Consider the following 8,128-nt stretch of genomic DNA (forward strand, 5'->3'; position numbering starts at 1 on the left):
CAAACGGTCTACGCTTTGTTCGTTCCCTGGAAGACCAGTAGTAGTTTCCGATGCACGTCTGGTGGCATTCTGTAATCTGTTGACTATCAGAGTGTTAATGAAACACAGAAATTGCATCGGGATTGAATACAACAGTCACCATGCGCACTTCCCTCCACGGGACTAATGTCTCAAACAGTCTACAGTTTTATCGTTCCCTGGAAGACCATTAGTAGTTTCCGATGCACATCTGGTGGCATTCTGTAATCTGTGGACTATCAGAGTGTTGATGAAACACAGAGATTGCATCGGGATTGAATACAACAGTCACCATGCGCACTTTCCTCCACGGGAGTAATGTCTCAAACAGTCTACGCTTTGATCGTTCACTGGAAGACCATTGGTAGTTTCCGATGTACATCTGGAGGCATTCCGTAATCTGTGTACTATCAGAGTGTTGATGAAACACTGAAATTGCATCGGGATTGAATACAACAGTCACCATGCGCACTCTCCTCCATGGGAGAAATGTCTCAAACAGTCTACGATTTGATCGTTCCCTGGAAGACCAGTATTAGTTTCCGATGCACATCTGAAGGCATTCTGTTATCTGTCTACTTTCAAAGTGTTGATGAAACACAGAAATTGCATCGGGATTGAATACAACAAGCACCATGCACGCTTTTCTCCATGAGAGTATTGTCTCAAACTGTCTACGCTTTGATCGCTCCCTGAAATACCAGTAGTAGTTTCCGAAGCCCATCTGGAGTCATTCTGTAATCTGTGGACAGTCAGAGTGTTGATTAGACACAGAAATAGCATCGGGATTAAATACAACAGGCACCATGCGGGCTTTTCGCCACGTGAGTAATGTCACAAACTGTCTACGCTTTAATCATTCCCTGGAAGACCAGTAGTAGTTTCCGATGCACATTTGGAGGCATTCTGTAATCTGTGGACAGTCAGATTGTTGATGAAACACAGAAATTGCATCGGGACTGAATACAACAGTCACCATGCGCACTTTCCTCCATGGGAGTAATGTCTCAAACAGTCTACGCTTTGATCGTTCCCTGGAAGACCGGTAGTAGTTTCCGATGCACATCTGGTGGCTTTCTGTAATCTGTGGACTATCAGAGTGTTAATAAAACACAGAAATTGCATCGGGATTGAATACAACAGTCACCATGCCCACTTTCCTCCACTGGAGTTTTGTCTCAAACAGTGTACGCTTTGATCGTTCCCTGGAAGACCAGTAGTAGTTTCCGATGCACATCTGGAGGTATTCTGTAATCTGTCGACTATCAGAGTGTTGATGAAACACAGAAATTGCATCGGGATTGAATACAACAGTCACCATGCGCACTTTTCTCCATGGGAGTAATGTCTCAAACAGTCTACGCTTTGATCGTTCCCTGGAAGACCGGTAGTAGTTTCCGATGCCAATCTGGTGGCTTTCTGTAATCTGTGGACTATCAGAGTGTTAATGAAACACGGAAATTGCATCGGGATTGAATACAACCGTCACCATGCGCCCTTTCCTCCACGTTAGTAATGTCTCAAACAGTCTACGCTTTGATCGTTCCCTGGAAGACCAGTAGTAGTTTCCGATGCACATCTGTAAGCATTCTGTAATCTGTGGACAATCAGAGTGTTGATGAAACACAGAAATATCATCGGGATTGAATACAACAGTCATCATGCGCACTTTCCTCCTTCTAAGTAATGTCTCAAGGAGTCTACGCTTTGATCGTTCTCTGGAAGACCAGAAGTAGTTTTCGTTGCACATCTGGATGCATTCTGTAATCTGTGGACTATCAGAGTGTTGATGGATCACAGAAATTGCATCGGGATTGAATACAACAGTCATCATGCGCACTTTCCTCCACGGGAGTAATGTCTCAAACAGTCTACGATTTGATCGTTCCCTGGAAGATCAATAGTAGTTTCCGATGCACATATGGTGGCATTCTGTAATTTGTGGACTATCAGAGTGTTGATGGAACACAGACATTGCATCGGGATTCAATACAACAGTCACCTTGCGCACTTTCCTATATGCTAGTAAGGTCCCAAACGGTCTACGCTTTGTTCGTTCCCTGGAAGACCAGTAGTAGTTTCCGATGAACGTCTGGTGGCATTCTGTAATCTGTTGACTATCAGAGTGTTAATGAAACACAGAAATTGCATCGGGATTGAATACAACAGTCACGATGCGCACTTGCCACCATGTTAGTAATGTCTCAAACGGTCTACGCTTTGATCGTTCCCTGTAAGACCATTGGTAGTTTCCGATGCACATCTGGAGGCATTCTGTAATCTGTGTACTATCAGAGTGTTGATGAAACACTGAAATTGCATCGGGATTGAATACAACAGTCACCATGCGCACTTTCCTCCATGGGAGTAATGTCTCAAACAGTCTACGATTTGATCGTTCCCTGGAAGACCAGTATTAGTTTCCGATGCACATCTGAAGGTATTCTGTTATCTGTCTACTTTCAAAGTGTTGATGAAACACAGAAGTTGCATCGGGATTGAATACAACAAGCACCATGCAGGCTCTTCTCCATGAGAGTATTGTCTCAAACTGTCTATGCTTTGATCGCTCCCTGAAAGACCAGTAGTAGTTTCCGAAGCCCATCTGGAGTCATTCTGTAATCTGTGGACAGTCAGAGTGTTGATTAAACACAGAAATAGCATCGGGATTAAATACAACAGGCACCATGCGGGCTTTTCGCCACGTGAGTAATGTCACAAACTGTCTACGATTTAATCATTCCCTGGAAGACCAGTAGTAGTTTTCGATGCACATTTGGAGGCATTCTGTAATCTGTGGACAGTCAGATTGTTGATGAAACACAGAAACTGCATCGGGACTGAATACAACAGTCACCATGCGCACTTTCCTCCATGTGAGAATTGTCTCAAACGGTCTACGCTTTGATCGTTCCCTGGAAGACCAGTAGTAGTTTCCGATGCACATCTGGAGGCATTATGTAATCTGTGCACTATCAGAGTGTTGATAAAACACACAAATTGCATCGGGGTTGAATACAACAGTCACCATGCGCACTTTCCTACATGGGAGTAATATCTCAAACAGTCTACGCTTTGATCGTTCCCTGGAAGACCAGTAGTAGTTTTCGTTGTACTACAGGAGGCATTCTGTAATCTGTGGACCTTCAAAGTGTTGATGAAACACAGGAATTGCGTCGGGATTGAATACAACAGTCGCCATGCGCACTTTCCTCCATTGGACTAATGTCTCAAACAGTAAACGCTTTGATCGTTCCCTAAAAGACCAGTAGTAGTTTCCGATGCACATCTGGAGGCATTCTGTAATCTGTGGACTATCAGAGTGTTGATGAAACACTAAAATTGCATCGGGATTGAATACAACAGTCATCATGCGCACTTTCCTCAATGGGAGTAATGTCTCAAAGAGTCTACGCTTTGATTGTTCCCTGGAAGACCAGTAGTAGCTTCCGATGCACATCTGGAGGCCTTCTGTAATCTGTGGATTTTCAAAGTGTTGATGAAACACAGAAATTGCATCGGGAATGAATACAACTGGCACCATGAAGGCTTTTCTATATGGGAGTATTGTCTCAAACTGTCTACGCTTTGATCGCTCCCTGGAAGACCAGTAGTGGTTTCGGAAGAACATCTGGAGACATTCTGTAATCTGTGGACAGTCAGAGTGTTGATTAAACACAGAAATAGTATCGGGAATGAATACAACAGTCACCAAGCGCACTTTCCACCATGTGAGTAATGTCTCATACAGTCTACGCTTTGATCGTTCCTTGGAAGACCAGTAGTAGATTCCGATGCACATCTGGAGGCATTCTGTAATCTCTGGACTATGAGAGTGTTGATGAAACACAGAAATTGCATCGGGATTGAATACAACAGTCACCATGCGCACTTTCCTCCAAGGGAGTAATGTCTCAAACAGTCTACGCTTTGATCGTTCCCTGGAAGACCAGTAGTAGTTTCCGATGCACATTTGGAGGCATTCTGTAATCTGCGGACTATCAGAGTGTTGATGAAACCCAGAAATTGCATCGAGATTGAATACAACAGTCACCATGCGCACTTTCCTCCATGGGAGTAATGTCTCAAACAGTCTACGCTTTGATCGTTCCCTGGAAGACCATTAGTAGTTTCCGATGCAAATTTGGAGGCATTCTGTAATCTGTGGACCATCAAAGTGTTGATGAAACACAGATTTTCCATTGGAATTGAATACAACAGTCACCATGCGCACTTTCCTCCATGTGAGTAATGTCTCAAACGGTCTACGTTTTGATCGTTCCCTGGAAGACCAGTAGTAGTTTCCGATGCACATCTGGAGGCATTCTGTAATCTGTGGACTATCAGATTGTTGATGAAACACAGCTATTGCATCGGAATTGAATACAACAGTCACCATGCGCACTTTCCTACATGGGAGTAATATCTTAAACTGTCTACGCTTTGATCGTTCCCTGGAAGACCAGTAGTAGTTTCCGATGCAAATTTGGAGGCATTCTGTAATCTGTGGACAGTCAGATTGTTGATGAAACACAGAAATTGCATCTGGATTGAATACAACAGTCACCATGCGCACTTTCCTCCATGGGAGTACTGTCTCAAACAGTCTACACTTTGATCGCTCCCTGGAAGACCAGTAGTAGTTTCTGAAGCCCATTTGGAGTCATTCTGTAATCTGTGGACAATCAGAGTGTTTATTAAAAACAGAAATAGCATCGGGATTGAATACAACAGGCACCATGCGGGCTTTTCTCCACGGGAGTAATGTCTCAAACTGTCTACGATTTGATCGATCCCTGGAATACCAGTAATAGTTTCCGATGCACATTTGGAGGCATTCTGTAATCTGTGGACTATCAGAGTGTTAATAAAACACAGAAATTGCATCGGGGTTGAATACAACAGGCACCATGCGCACATTCCTCCATGGGAGTATTGTCTCAAAAAGTCTACGCTTTGATCGTTCCCTGGAAGACCAGTAGTAGTTTCCGATGCACGTCTGGAGGCATTCAGTAATATGTTTAATATCACAGTTTTGATGAAACACAGAAATTGCATCGGGATTGAATACAAGTGTCATCATGCGCACTTCCCTCAATGGGAGTAATGTCTCAAACAGTCTACGCTTTGATCGTTCCCTGGAAGACCAGTAGTAGTTTCCGATGCACACTTGGAGGTATTCTATAATCTGTGGACTATCAGAGTGTTGATGAAACACAGAAATTGCATCGGGATTGAATACAACAGTCACCATGCGCACTTACCTCCATGGGATTAATGTCTCAAAGAGTCTACGCTTTGATCGTTCCCTGAAAGACCAGTAGAATTTTCCGATGCACATCTGGAGGCATTCAGTAATCTGTGGACCTTCAAAGTGTTGATGAAACACAGAAATTGCATCGGGATTGAATACAACAGTCACCATGCGCACTTTCCTCCATGTGAGTAATGTCTCAAACGGTCTACATTTTATCGTTCACTGGAAGACCAGTAGTAGTTTCCGATGCACATCTGGAGGCATTCTGTAATCTGTGGACTATCAGAGTGTTGATGAAACACAGCAATTGCATCGGGATTGAATACAACATTCACCATGCGCACTTTCCTACATGGGAGTAATATCTCAAACAGTCTACGCTTTGATAGTTCACTGGAAGACCAGTAGTAGTTGTTGATGTACATCTGGAGGCATTCTGTAATCTGTGGACCTTCAAAGTGTTGATGAAACACAGAAATTGCATTGGGATTGAATACAAAAGTCACCATGCGCACTTTCCTCCTTGGGAGTAATGTCTCTAAGAGTCTACGCTTTGATCGTTTTCTGGAAGACCAGTAGTAGTTTCCGATGCACATCTGGAGGCATTCTGTAATCTGTGGACCTTCAAAGTGTTGATGAAACACAGAAATTGCCTCGGGATTGAATACAACATTCACCATGCGCACTTTCCTCCATGTGAGTAATGTCGCAAACGCTCTACGCTTTGATCGCTCCCTGGAAGACCAGTAGTAGTTTCCGGTGCACATCTGGAGGCATTATGTAATCTGTGGACTGTCAGAGTGTTGATGAAACACAGAAATTGCATCGAGATTGAATACAACAGTCACCATTCCAACTTTCCTCCATGTGAGTAATGTCTCAAATGGTCTACATTTTAATCGTTCCCTGGAAGACCAGTAGTAGTTTCCGATGCACATCTGGAGGCATTATGTAATATGTGGACTATCCGAGTGTTGATGAAACACAGAAATTGCATGGGGATTGAATACAACATTCACCATGCGCACTTTCCTACTTGGGAGTAATATCTCAAACAGTCTACGCTTTGATCGTTACCTGGAAGACCAGTAGTAGTTTTCGATGTACATCTGGAGGCATTCTGTAATCTGTGGACCTTCAAAGTGTTGATGAAACACAGAAATTGCATCGGGATTGAATACAACAGTCACCATGCGCACTTTCTTCCATGGGACTAAAGTCTCAAACAGTATTCGCTTTGATAGTTCCCTTTAAGACCAGTAGTAGTTTCCGATGCACATCTGGAGGCATTCTGTAATCTGTGGACTATCAGAGTGTTGATGAAACACTGAAATTGCATCGGAATTGAATACAACAGTCATCATGCGCACATTCCCCCATGGGAGTAATGTCTCAAACAGTCTACGCTTTGATCGTTCCCTGGAAGACCAGTAGTAATTTCCAAAACCCATCTGGAGTCATTCTGTAATCTGTGGACAGTTAGAGTGTTGATTAAACACAGAAATAGCATCGGGATTAAATACAACAGGCACCATGCGGGCCTTTCGCCACGTGAGTAATGTCTCAAACTGTCTACGCTTTAATCGTTCCCTGGAAGACCAGTAGTTGTTTCCGATGCACATTTGGAGGCATTCTGTAATCTGTGGACTGTCAGATTGTTGATGAAACACAGAAATTGCATCGGGATTGAATACAACAGTCACCATGCGCACTTTCCTCCATGGGAGTACTGTCTTAAACAGTCTACGCTTTGATTGTTCCCTGGAAGACCATTAGTAGTTTCCGATGCACATCTGGAGGCATTCTGTAATCTGTGGACATTCAGAGTGTTGATGAAACACAGAAATAGCATCGGGATTGAATACAACAGGCACTATGCAGTCTTTTCTCCATGGGAGTATTGTCTCAAACTGTCTACACTTTGATCGCTCCCTGGAAGACCAGTAGTAGTTTCCGAAGCCCATTTGGAGTCATTCTGTAATCTGTAGACAATCAGAGTGTTTATTAAACACAGAAATAGCATCGGGATTGAATACAACAGGCACCATGCGGGCTTTTCTCCACGGGAGTAATGTCTCAAACTGTCTACGATTTGATCGTTCCCTGGAAGACCAGTAGTAGTTTACGATGCACATTTGGAGGCAATCTGTAATCTGTGGACTATCAGAGTGTTGATAAAACACAGAAATTGCATTGGAGTTGAATACAACAGGCACCATGCGCACATTCCTCCAAGGGAGTAATGTCTCAAAAAGTCTACGCTTTGATCGTTCCCTGGAAGACCAGTAGTAGTTTCCGATGCACATCTGGAGGCATTCTGTAATCTGTGGACCTTCAAAGTGTTGATGAAACACAGAAATTGCATCGGGATGGAATACAACAGTTACCATGCGCACTTTCCTCCATGGGAGTAATGTCTCAAACAGTCTACGCTTTGATCGTTCACTGGAAGGCCATTAGTAGTTTCCCATGCACGTCAGGAGGCATTCAGTAATATGTTTACTATCACAGTTTTGATAAAACACAGAAATTGCATCATGATTGAATACAACAGGCAAAATGCGGGCTTTTCTCCACGGGAGTAATGTCTCAAACTGTCTACGTTTTGATCGTTCCCTGGACGACCAGTAGTAGTTTCCGATGCACATTTGGAGGTAATCTGTAATCTGTGGACTATCAGAGTGTTGATGAAACACAGAAATTGCATCGGGATTGAATACAACAGTCACTATGCGCACTTACCTCCATGGGATTAATGTCTCAAAGAGTCTACGCTTTGATCGTTCCCTGAAAGACCAGTAGAATTTTCCGGTGCACATATGGAGGCATTCTGTAATCTGTGGACCTTCAAAG

Source organism: Schistocerca gregaria, chromosome 4 (genome assembly GCF_023897955.1).
Source record: "Schistocerca gregaria isolate iqSchGreg1 chromosome 4, iqSchGreg1.2, whole genome shotgun sequence".
Taxonomy (NCBI): domain Eukaryota; kingdom Metazoa; phylum Arthropoda; class Insecta; order Orthoptera; family Acrididae; genus Schistocerca; species Schistocerca gregaria.